The sequence below is a fragment of the Aquarana catesbeiana genome, linkage group LG05, assembly GCF_042186555.1.
Source record: "Aquarana catesbeiana isolate 2022-GZ linkage group LG05, ASM4218655v1, whole genome shotgun sequence".
Classification (NCBI taxonomy): domain Eukaryota; kingdom Metazoa; phylum Chordata; class Amphibia; order Anura; family Ranidae; genus Aquarana; species Aquarana catesbeiana.
Window position 1 is genome coordinate 173,019,835 of NC_133328.1, and position 12,273 is coordinate 173,032,107.

Consider the following 12,273-nt stretch of genomic DNA (forward strand, 5'->3'; position numbering starts at 1 on the left):
GATGCAGAAATGCACAGTAAACACAATGGATGCAGAAATGCACAGTGGATGGAGAAATGCACAATGAACACAGTGCATGCAGAAGTGCACAGTAAACACGGTGAATGCAGAAATGCACAGTGAACGCAGTAATGCACAGTGAACACAATAGATGCAGAAATGCACAGTGAACGCAGTAATGCACAGTGAACACAATAGATGCAGAAATGTACAGTGAACAGAGGAATGCACAGTGAACACAGTGGATGCAGAAGAGCACAATGAACACAATGGATGCAGTAATGCACAGTGAACACAAGAGATGCAGAAATGCACAGTGAACACAGAAATGCACAGTGAACACCCTGGATACAGAAATGCACAATGAACACAGTGGATGCAGAAGTGCACAGTAAACACAGTGAAAGCAGAAATGCACAGTGAACACAGTGAAAGCAGAAATGCACAGTGAACACCATGGATACAGAAGTGCACAGTGAACACAGTGGATGCAGAAGAGCATAGTGAACACAGTGGATGCAGAAGTACACAGTGAACACAATAGATGCAGAAATGCACAGGAACAGAGAAATGCACAGTGAACACCATGGATACAGAAGTGCACAGTGAACGCAGTGGATGCAGAAGTGCACAGTGGATGCAGAAGTGCACAGTAAACACAATGAACGCAGTAATGCACAGTGAACACTGTGGATGCAGAAGTGCACTGAAAACACAATGGATGCAGAAGTGCACAGTGGATCCAGAAATGTGCAGTGATCAGAGTGGATCCATAAATGTGCAGTGATCGTAATGGATCCAGAAACGTGCAGTGATCGTAGTGGATCCAGAAATGCGCAGCGATCACAGTGGATCCAGAAATGCGCAGGGATCATACTGGGTCCAGAAATGCGCAGTGCCCAGAGTGGATCCAGAAATGAGCAGTGATCACAGTGGATCCAGAAATGAGAAGTGATCGCAGTGGATCCAGAAATACGCAGTGATCAGAGTGGATCCAGAAATGAGCAGTAATCACAGTGGATCCAGAAATACGCAGTGATCAGAGTGGATCCAGAAATGAGCAGTGATCACAGTGGATCCAGAAATGAGCAGTGATCACAGTGGATCCAGAAATGCGCAGTGATCACAGTGCATCCAGAAATTGGGCAGTGATCGTAGTGGATCCAGAAATGCGCAGTGATCACAGTGGATCCAGGAATACGCAGTGATCGTAGTGGATCCAGAAATACACAGTGATCACAGTAGATCCAGAATTGCGCAGTGATCACAGTGGATCCAGGAATACGCAGTGATCGTAGTAGATCCAGAAATACGCAGTGATCGTAGTGTATCCAGAAATACGCAGTGATCGTAGTGGATCCAGAAATGTGCAGTGATCACAGTGGATCCAGAAATGTGCAGTGATCGTAATGGATCCAGAAATGTGCAGTGATCGTAGTGGATCCAGAAATGTGCAGTGATCGTAGTGGATCCAGAAATGCCCAGCGATCACAGTGGATCCAGAAATGCGCAGGGATCATAGTGGATCCATAAATGCGCAGTGCCCAGAGTGGATCCAGAAATGAGCAGTGATCACAGTGGATCCAGAAATGAGCAGTGATCGCAGTGGATCCAGAAATACGCAGTGATCAGAGTGGATCCAGAAATGAGCAGTGATCACAGTGGATCCAGAAATACGCAGTGATCAGAGTGGATCCAGAAATGAGCAGTGATCACAGTGGATCCAGAAATGAGCAGTGATCACAGTGGATCCAGAAATGAGCAGTGATCACAGTGGATACAGAAATGCGCAGTGATCACAGTGCATCCAGAAATTGGGCAGTGATCGTAGTGGATCCAGAAATGCGCAGTGATCACAGTGGATCCAGGAATACGCAGTGATCGTAGTGGATCCAGAAATAGGCAGTGATCACAGTGGATCCAGAAATGCGCAGTGATCACAGTGGATCCAGGAATACGCAGTGATCGTAGTGGATCCAGAAATACGCAGTGATCGTAGTGGATCCAGAAATACGCAGTGATCACAGTGGATCCAGAAATACGCAGTGATCGTAGTGGATCCAGAAATGTGCAGTGATCACAGTGGATCCAGAAATGTGCAGTGATCACAGTGGACAGAGATTGTGGTGTAAATAAGCCCTTAGAATTTTCCTACCAAACTTGTGCTTGAAGTACACTAAAAGGTACATAAGAGGGCGCGCTGCACCTCTGCACAAAAAAACAAAAAACATCCTGGACGTCACATTTTCCCACATCAAACATGGCAGCCTCCGGAACCCCAACACTTCCGGCTGTATACGTTACTCAGAATCAGTCAGCTGACAGTCGCCTGACAGGTACCAGGGGGTGTGGAGGCAGGCTGTAAGGGCGGCTGCTGCGCATGCGCATCGCTCCTGGGATGTGGACTGGAGGACCGGGGGAGGGGACTAAACATGGCGGCGTCCAGCGACAGTCTGTGAGTCAGGCATAGACGGACGGTGCTGTGACAGAGACCGGAGAGGGGGGAAGGAGGGTGTACAAGCACTCCGGGACTGAGACCCCCACCCTGCTTGGAGAGGAGGAGGGGCCGTGTACCGCTATAGGGGCGGGGACAGAGTCCCGGGTACAAGGCGGCTGTGTGCAGGTACATGTCAGTGTGTGTCAGTCAGTCAGTGTGATCCCTCATAGAGGGGGCTGTGGGTGTGTCAGGGAGCTACTCTCCATCTCCACCATTCATTCAATGACAGGTGAGCTGCACTGCTGTCCTATGAGGTGTGCTTTGTCTATCAGTGTGGATGTGTTCTATAGAGGTAGATGGCTGGGCATAGCTGGAGGGCTCATTCCTCACCCTTCCTATTCTTATAAAGGGGAATATTCCTCACTTCTCCTGATCAGTCTTCCAATACTTTGTCCCCCACTGATATTGTCCCACATGTCACCGCCGTGTCACCCTCCAGTGTCATCAGAGACTTCACTGTTACCTGGAAATATCCGTAACCACTGTAGATGTACAGAGACGGTACTGTTATAATGGGAGGAATCTTCAAAATGAGTTTTACTTTTGTTTTAAATACATGTCTTTGTGTTATTAAAGGAAAAGTTTACCATTAGCTTACCATAGCTTTGAAAAATAATGCTTAAAGAGAAGTGCTGATTCACAAAAAAAAAAAAGATGTTTATACTCCCCTAGATGGCTTCAGCATGAATCTGATGCTACAGCTGTCTGAGCGATCAAAGACCACTGATCGCTCAGTTCTCTGTCTTCAGTGAGCTGATGACTGCCCCCCCCCCCCCCCCCCCCCGGGCGCACTGGAGTGCCGGCCTGTGCAGGGGGCTTAGGCTCTCTTAACAGAAGCACATTAAGAGGCTGAGCCAGCAGCCGGTCAGTCATCAGGGTGGATCCCAACATTATTTTCTGAGGCTGGGTTCACACTAGGGCACACAGCGGCTCACAGCAGGAGTCCGGCGCGTCTCCATTCACCATGTCAGGTCCAATTTTTAGGCTGAATTCGCACCCGAAACGGACCAAAAGATGCACAGGGCTCCTGTGCAATTCGCACCGGTGCAACTGTGAAGATGTGTGAACCGCCTCCATAGAGAGCCATTCACAATCTCCTGCTATGCGAAGGAAATCCACATCCAATTGGCTTTAGACCCCTTTCACACTGGGGCGGTTTGCAGGCGCTATTGTGCTAAAAATAGCGCCTGCGAACCGACCCGAAACAGCCGCTGCTTTGTCTCCTGGAGCGGTGCGCTGGCAGGACGGAAAAAAAGTCCTGCTAACAGCATCTTCAGAGTGGTGTATACACTGCTCCTTCACGCTCCTGCCCATTGAAATCAATGGGACAGCGCGGCAATACCGCTGGCAAAGGGCCTCTGCAGAGGCGCTTTGTGGTGGTTTCTAACTTTTTCTCAGCCACTAGCGGGGTGGTAAACCTCCCCCCCCCCCGCTAGCAGGCGAATACTGCCGCTAATAATAACGATGCTTTACCGCTGATGCACCTCCTGCCCCAGTGTGAAAGGGGCCTATGTGTGAACCCAGCCTAAATCCCTGCAGAGCCTGGACTGGCTCTGTGACTTCAGCTGACAACAGGCTTCTGCTGAATTTGGGACACTGAACTGCAGAACTAAGAACCATACAGTAGCCCCTTGCCTTCTTCATCTGCTGGTGTTGTCCACTCCTCCTTGTGGGTGCCCCTATGGTCCATAGACACACAAAGCGCAGCTCGGTCCCACCTCCATTTCCTCCTCACAGGAATTGACTGACAGTTGCTGTAGCCTATGAGATGGATTTACTATAGGGAAATAGACTGTGAGTTTTGCAAGAGCAGTTTCTCCAGAGCTTAGTAAATGAGGGGATGCTCTGCTGACTTCAATCATCCAGGCAAAAATGCTGTGGTCTTTTTAGTTTCCTTGCACATGACTGGGTATATTTTGCTTAGAACAGCTTCATCTCATTTACTAGGCTCTGGAGCAACTGCCTTTAGTAAATCCAGCTCTACATCACCCACTGCTATCAGACTCTCATTTGAATCCAGGAAGAAAGAACAGCGCTGCGTAAGTGATTCGGGGGAACAAGTATTCATTTTTTTTTTACCCTAATGCAGAGAATGCATTAAGTTAGAAAACCCTTTTAAGTTTAGAACCACTTTAAACCCTAAGTGTATCTAATATAAAATTAAAAAATCCAGAAAAATCGGAACAAGAGACATAACTTGTAAACTGTAGAATGTGTCCCTTGTGTTGATTCCTCTTCTTCTCCCCCCCTTTGCCTCTGTAATCTCTCCGGTAGGGGTTAATAGATTGAACAGGCAGCATAGTACAAGTTCTTTGAATAGCAGAGGTGGGGATAGTTTGGTTATCTTGATCAGAGACTGTGGCAGGCCCCTTAGTTGAACTGCCTCCACTGCACCAGAAGCTTATAACAGTGGGGACTGGGACAGAGGAAGGTTTCTACTAGTCAGAGAGGAGTTGGCACAAAGGACACATCTTACTAAGTTATGTCCTATATGCTGTGTGTGTTTTTTTTTGTTTGTTTGTTTGTTTTGTTTTGTTACACTTAGGCTTTAATGTAGTGTACATACCTGTAGGCCATTAGTGGAACCCCCATACGTTGAACCCTTGTCCCTAGCATCCCAGGAGTGGGCACTGTCCCTTGTTCTAAACCTTTGCAGTATTTCACCAATTCTAACCCCCCCCCCCCCCCCCCTTCTCTCTTCGCAGCAACAGTGAACTCAGCTGCTGTTGCAACAAGGAGTGTGTACTGCCCATGCACGGCTTTTGGACAAGAGTGAGACAGAGCGTGTGCACTTCTGTAATGCTGGGAGTGAGCATCCAATGTCTGGTACTTTCTAGCATCAAGGCAGGACAGGGGAATGATAATGGGAGTTTTTCGCATAGGCTTCAGTGGTGCCACAAATGCCCTCTAAGTATGGCAATTGCATTAAAGGCCAAGTCCACTTTTTAGAAAAAAAATGTACATTTTTTTTTTTTCCATAGGAGCCTGAAAAGCATTGTACCTGTGATTAGTGGACCGTGGATACTGGCAGGCTTCTGCAGACTTTTGCTCCAGCTCTCTGTTCATACTGAGTCAGCTGGAGAAAGTGTCAGTAGATTATGAGTGTGGCAATTACCGCATTCATGTTCCATTGAGAACTACAAGTCCATCTGCTTTGGTGGTAGAAGAGAAAATGTTTAAATTATTGACAGATTTCTGTGAATTAATGACATGGCTGTTCAGATGGAGACCCATGCAACCGCACTGATTTGAAAAGTCTTTCAGATTGTAAGCTCTAGCAAGCAGGTAACTCTGATTCCTCCTGTATTGAATTATATTTTAACTGTACTGTCTGCCCTCATGTTGTAAAGCGCTGCGCAAACTGTTGGCACTATACAAATCTTGTAAAATAATTGTAAAAAATACACACCAAGCAGCAGCTTGCTGTAAAATCTGGTGATGTCACTGAGCCTCTCTGTGGGATGCTGGGAAAGCTCGGGGTGCCAATTCTCCCTGTGCAGGAACCCATTTTCAAGGCATTTGGAACACACAGCTTTCCCAAGATACAGCAAGAACGTCCAGTGGTTTTGCCCTCACCTAGGCAAGCCTACTGAAAGCTGGGGTATAAGGCAAGTAATTTGAACATTTTTCTTTTGGTGTTTTGATTGCTTTCAGGGCACATATTTTTCTTTAAGGGGCAGGGATCTACAGCCAAAGCAAATCTTTCCTTTCCATGCAAGATCTCCTAAAATAATTATTTAGGCCAGCCATAGACAGAGCAATTTTCTTTCCTGCAACCACAGGTTCCCTGTAGTGAAGCTATAGGGTTCTCCCAGCGGGGTAAGCCATCCCCGCTGGGAGAACACTGTGATTACTGCTAGCGGCTATAACGGCTTGTATTAATAATCACATGTAAAATCCAGCAGGCCTCGTGGTATCCAAGTTCATTGATCAATCAACTTGGGTACATTCAGCCTGCCCATACATGGTTTAAGATTTAAACCATTTATGGCCAGCTTTATTAAGTTAAATCGGCTGCTTCGCTGTATACACAAAGGTGGATTATACTGAAACAAAATGTTTCTAAAGCCACATACACACCATCGGATTTTCTGAGGGGAAATGTGTGATGACAGGCTGTTAGCGGAAAATCCGACCATTTGTACACTCCATCGGACAATTGTTGTCGGATTTTCCAAAGACAAATGTTGGATGGCAGGCTTTAAAATTTTCTGCAGACAAATGTCTGTTGGATTTTTCCAAGCGTGTGTACACAAGTCCGTCAGACAAAAGCCCAAACGGGCCAGAAGCGGTTGGTCTTGTAAATTAGCGTTCGTAATGGAGAATTAACATTCGTGACTCGGCAAATTATGAAATCTCGAAATGCAGCGCACATTCTCTTCTTTAATGGGATAATAATACAGCTGCTTTGCTGGCGATACTGATGATTTTTCTAGTGATTTCAAGAATTATACTATTTTTTTGCTTTTTTTTTTTTTTTTTTTTTTTTTTTGGGCAAGTTACCACAACACCATTATCCCGTAGTTTTTAAGATCAAAGATACAACTATGTTGGTGTCCCTTGTCAATTTTACATTGTATTTTTTTAAATGTAGCTGCCTACTCCCAAACTGTCATTTGAAATAAAACGCATAGCCAAGTATTCTACACATATTTTTTTTTTTTTTTTTATTGTGCATTAAAAAAATAAATAAATAAAATTAGACATGCTATCTGCCAATAGAACTTTAACCAAAAAGTGCATTCTGTGCATCCAAAAATATCTAAAATATAACAAATCAAATCATTATTATTCAACCAAAGAATAAAATGAAAGCCTCATGCATGTGTAATATAGGGGGTCAGCAATGCCAAGAGTTGGTGAAAGCAGGGGTCCGTCATCCGGAGATAATTCTGAAAATCATCTGGATTATTCTCCTGGAGCTCCCACAGCAAAGGCATATGACATAATTGGTCACGATTAATAAAGCAACCAGTTTTTGGTCCAGGAAATCCTCCTCCTCCTCCTCCTCCTGTTCCTGGACTGGACTTGGGTCAAAGCAATAACGCCAAGGCCAATAATAAATAACACGTTATCTCCTCCAATTCCGCAACATGTCTGGTTGACGTACGGCTGTTCAGAAACTGAATGAAAAGCGCAAATCAACACTCGCCAAACTTCTACTAACACGAAATTAGCAGAAGGAGCCCAAAGGGTGGCGATAAAGAGCTGAAAACACATAGTATGTCACTACGCTCATGTTTGTTGGCCAACAATTCTTTGCCGTTTTGTATGCAAGACCAAATCCAGGCACACACCTTCGGACAAAAGTCTGAAAATCAGATCGTGTGTACGAGGCTTAAGAATGGGTACATATTTTTGAGCCTCATGCACCCGGGCTTATTAATTTATGCTCCAAATAGGCAGATTTTTTTTTTTTTTTTTTTGTGCCAGCACTTTGCGGAAAAAAATGCCTCTAAAGTTGCATATGTAGGGCATGCACGTTTGTACATGCGTTTATGTGCATATGGCTTCGGGTTTAAATGCATTCTACCAGCCAGAATAATAATGTGCCACAATTATGCTTATAAACTCCTTTTGAACGCAGCTTTGGTATCTTTTTATTCATTTTATTTTTTAAATGTTTATAAACACTGCTCTTAACCACTTACCCCCCTCATGACCAGACCATTTTTTGTGATGCGGCACTCCGTTACTTTAACTGACAATTGCGCGGTCATGCAAAGCTGTACCCAAATAAAATGTATGTCCTTTTTTCCCACAAATAGAGCTTTTGGTGGTATTTGATTACTTGTGCGGTTTTCATTTTTTGAGCTATAATAAAAAAAAAAAAGGCGGAGCCTTTTTTTTTTTGTTTTTTTCTGCTATAAAACATATCCAATACAAAAATAAAACGTCTTTACCAATTTAGGCCAAAATGTGTTCTGCTACATAGTTTTGGTAAACATAAAAACCAATAAGCGTATATTGATTGGTTTTTGCAAAAGTTATAGCGTCAAGCTATAGTGTTTACAAAACTATGGGATGGTTTTTATTTAAAAAAAAAAAAAAAAAAAATTTCACTGGTAATGGCGGCGATCAGCGGCTTATAGTGGGACTGCGCTATTACGGCAGACAAATCTGACACTTTTTCTAATACAGCACTGATCACTCTCTAATACAGTGATCGGTGCTAAAAAATATGCACTGTCACTGTAATAATGACACTGGCTGAGAAGGGGTTAACGTTAGAGGATCAAAGAGTTAACTGTGTACCTAGCTGGTGTTTTCTTACTTTGGGGGAGGTGCTTGTACTAGGGGAAGGCATGGATCCCTGTCCCTTTTGCAGGAACACAGGACCCATGCCTTCTCTACTGATATAATGGCGATCTGCCTTGTTTACATAGGCAGATCGCCGTTTGCCCTCTGTACCGAAGGATCTGCAGGTGCCGATCAGCTCCCACTGTGTATAATCATAGCGTGAGCAGGCCGCCGATTGCATGCATGCCCCAGACCCAGAAGTGCCACTTTCACGCCATATATGTAAGTTGTACGGTCGGCAAGTGGTTAAAATACTGATCTAAATGCCTGATGTACTTGGCCACATAAGCTAACATAGAAATGCGTTTAGAGACATAAAAAAATATATGCTGTATACCTGGTGTTTTTGCTGTATAATGGTGTTTTATATGCCTGACGCCTAAATAGTAAAACAAATGTAGCAGTAACAAGATAAAATCAGAGAAAGGGCTCTGTCAGTAAGAGCTTGCAAACAAAGGCTTGAAGTTTACTTAAAGTGGTTGTTAATGCATTTTGTGCAGCAGTAGCCGCCCCAGTACCCCCTAATACTTACCTGAGCCCCATCTCTCTTCAGCGGCGTCCGGGACTCTCCTCCTGACACAGCAGCGGCACCATTGGATCCTGCTGCTGTCAAAGAAAGCCAATCAGGAGAGAGAGGGGACGGGGCCGAACTGGGGCTCCGTGTCTAAATTGACGCATGGAGCTGTAACTCGGCTCGGGTGCCCCCATAGCAACCTGGTTGCTGTGGGGGCACTCGACAGAAGGGAGGGGCCAGGAGCACCAAAGTGGTAGAAAAGGAGGATCTGGGCTGCCCTCTGCAAAACTATTACATAGGGCAGGTAAGTATAACATGTTATTTTTAGAGGGGAAAAAAAATAGACTTCAAATAATGGTGTGCATATAATTAAGACTATCATCAAGCGGTATTAGAATAATAAAAGCTTGGAAATGGTCTTTTTTTATTTTTTCCCTATTTTTATTTTTTTTGATTTGTTGCCTCTTTCACAGGGGTAGTCTCTTTTGTAAGCTATTCTTTTAGTGGCTCTTAGCTTATACTGGAATTTTCTGCACTCCTGGGAACTGAATGAAGCTGCAGGGGAGAGAAGGAATTGTTAGGCCTACATTCACACGAGTGCTGTTACATAACCCTGTGTTTTGTGCATTTTTATGTTTGTGTGGTTTTTTTTTTTTTTTTTTTTAATGCGGTTTAATTCTTCATGTATTTTATTTATTTTTTTTTATAGGAGGGGAAGGTTGTTAAACACAAAAAACCCTGTCAGAAATGCACCAAATATGCATGTACATGGGGGTTAATATGCACTATGCTGCACTAAAAGAAGCACCTGCACCCTATGAAAAATTGCAATGTGGCATTGATGTGAATGGGCACCATAGAGAATAATGTTATTTCCATTGTCGTGCACTGCAGCGTGACAGCAGACTCAGACATTGCGCTAATGTGAGCTGGCCCTGCATGATCAAAGTACAGGTTCACTTTAAGAATATTGTGAATCATTGAGCTGTCTTTTGGTCATATGATCCTTACTGTAAATGTGTTAATTTGGTCACCTTGTCTAACCTGTCTGTCAGGCTCCACACTTCTCCAGCATGTGAAACTACTGAGGTGTATTTGGACTTGTAGTTCCACCAATGCTGGGGACTCTACATTGGTTAGACCAGCTAAAAGCTGGTCTTTTTACTATCCTTTCCCAGGATAGTATATTGTTATCCCTCAAAGACATACCAATGTTCTGTAAATTATGTGCATAACTTGTGTACTCTTATTTAAAAATTCCTCCTGTAATGAAAGAGAGAAGTCATCTGATCTCTATAGGTGTGTGTTTGTGATGGTCATTTGGGTCTCTATTTATTCCTTGAATCGATTGATATCTGAAACCTCTGAAACATGTTTACAATACATGCCCTGTTCCATTTCCTGCCATCAGCTGACTCCTGCTTGTATCAGCAGCTTTCATACATATTCCAAGCCATGTTCTATGGTTGTTAAATGTCTGACAGTTAGCTGTCTACCACTAAATTCTATTGTCTAACTGTTACAATTTCCTTTTCAAATTAACAGCATCTGTCCTTCATTTTATGCTTCTGATTAAGCAGATTTTGCCTAGAAGAAGATGTTCCTTTATCTCTGGATGTTTTTCCTTTCTTCTCTAGAATTGGATTGTGTTTCATCTCTGCAGGGCTTATGATTTGGTTACAGACTTGCTGTAATAAACCGTTCAATGCTTGGTTATCTCTTTGCTTACAACTATTTGTGGAAGGGTCAGATTAGGCAAAAGTATTTTTTGCAGAAGAACCTGGTCTAAGAAAAAACTTATCTAGCAACTGTCAGTTTTTTTAATGATCTTTAAATAAACCATATTCAAATATTTACCTACTTTGTGAAGTTGAAGGTTCAGTTTGGGAATGATTCTATTCTAAACCAGACACCCAGAAAAGTTGAACTATTCAGGATTTATTTACAATATAAAGGGAAACTGCGCATGCTATACAAGACAAGAGGGTTAGGAGGGTTTTGCTCATGGGGCTTACAATCTAAAATGAAGAAAGAAGAAAGTAATAGGGAGGGGGGGGGGGACTAATGTAGAGAATAAAAGTTTGGTTGTTAGGTGGAGGGGGGGGATGGGCTTCCCTGAAAAGATGATGCGTTTCAAGGGATTGTCTAGAACTGGACAGATTGGGATTTCAGAGGTTGGACTCCAGAAGGTAGGAGAGGCTGTGGAGAAGTTCTGGTGGTGAGCATGGGAGAAATGACTGGGGAGCTAGACGACAGAAGATCCTGGGTTGGCAATGTAGCCAGGTGCAGAGTTGTGGTAGTTTGTGTCTTTCAGTAGCTTAATTTTATCAGTTGGGTGTGTGGAAGTTAGTGGAGAGATGGGCAAAGATCAGCTTCTATCGAATGAGCATGCTGGAAAACCAGCAGCAGATCGGTATCCAATCAGAGCTTTCAGCTAATGGCTGCAAGTGCTGAACAGTGTGTTCTGGCGGGAGGGTCCCGGTCCCCGTCCCCCTGTCAGAACACAATAGCTAGCTAAGCAGGGAGATTGCTGTACTAACATTGCATAGTTAGTACAGAGACTCTGTTTCTTTTTTCGTTCGGCCCGCTGAGTTGAATAAGCAAAAAACGTACCGTGTGTACCAGGTATTACTTTTGGTAGTGGGAGAAATCTCAGACTGGTACTATGCTTTCTCCACATTTGTATACCTAATAGAGATATGGACCCCTATTCTGTAAAGTGGACTACAAAGACAGCAGTTTTGAGGATATTGATTCTTGGCTGCTTTTTCATGACAGTAAATGAAAGTGACTTAATTAATATTTGTGATGGTCTAATCGAAAATTGGGTACTCAAGATTTTCCACTTTGCATGGTAATGCGTTTAATCAAATAGGCTGAAAAAAAAAGTCATATTAGTGTGGTCGCTGGTGGGTTGTGCTTTTATATTTTCTTAGGTGTAATTGCAACATTGAACACTCAC

General features: G+C 43.7%; 1 protein-coding gene across 1 annotated transcript in view; it reads left to right on the top strand.

Moving 5' to 3' along the window:
- Positions 1 to 2,371: 2,371 nt before the first annotated feature.
- The window catches only part of DNAJC13 (DnaJ heat shock protein family (Hsp40) member C13), a 288,371-nt gene continuing 278,469 nt past the window's right edge, over positions 2,372 to 12,273 (top strand). The window contains exon 1 of the mRNA XM_073630350.1: positions 2,372 to 2,623. The gene's annotated coding sequence lies outside the window, so the exon portion shown is untranslated. The remainder of the gene's footprint in view (positions 2,624 to 12,273) is intronic.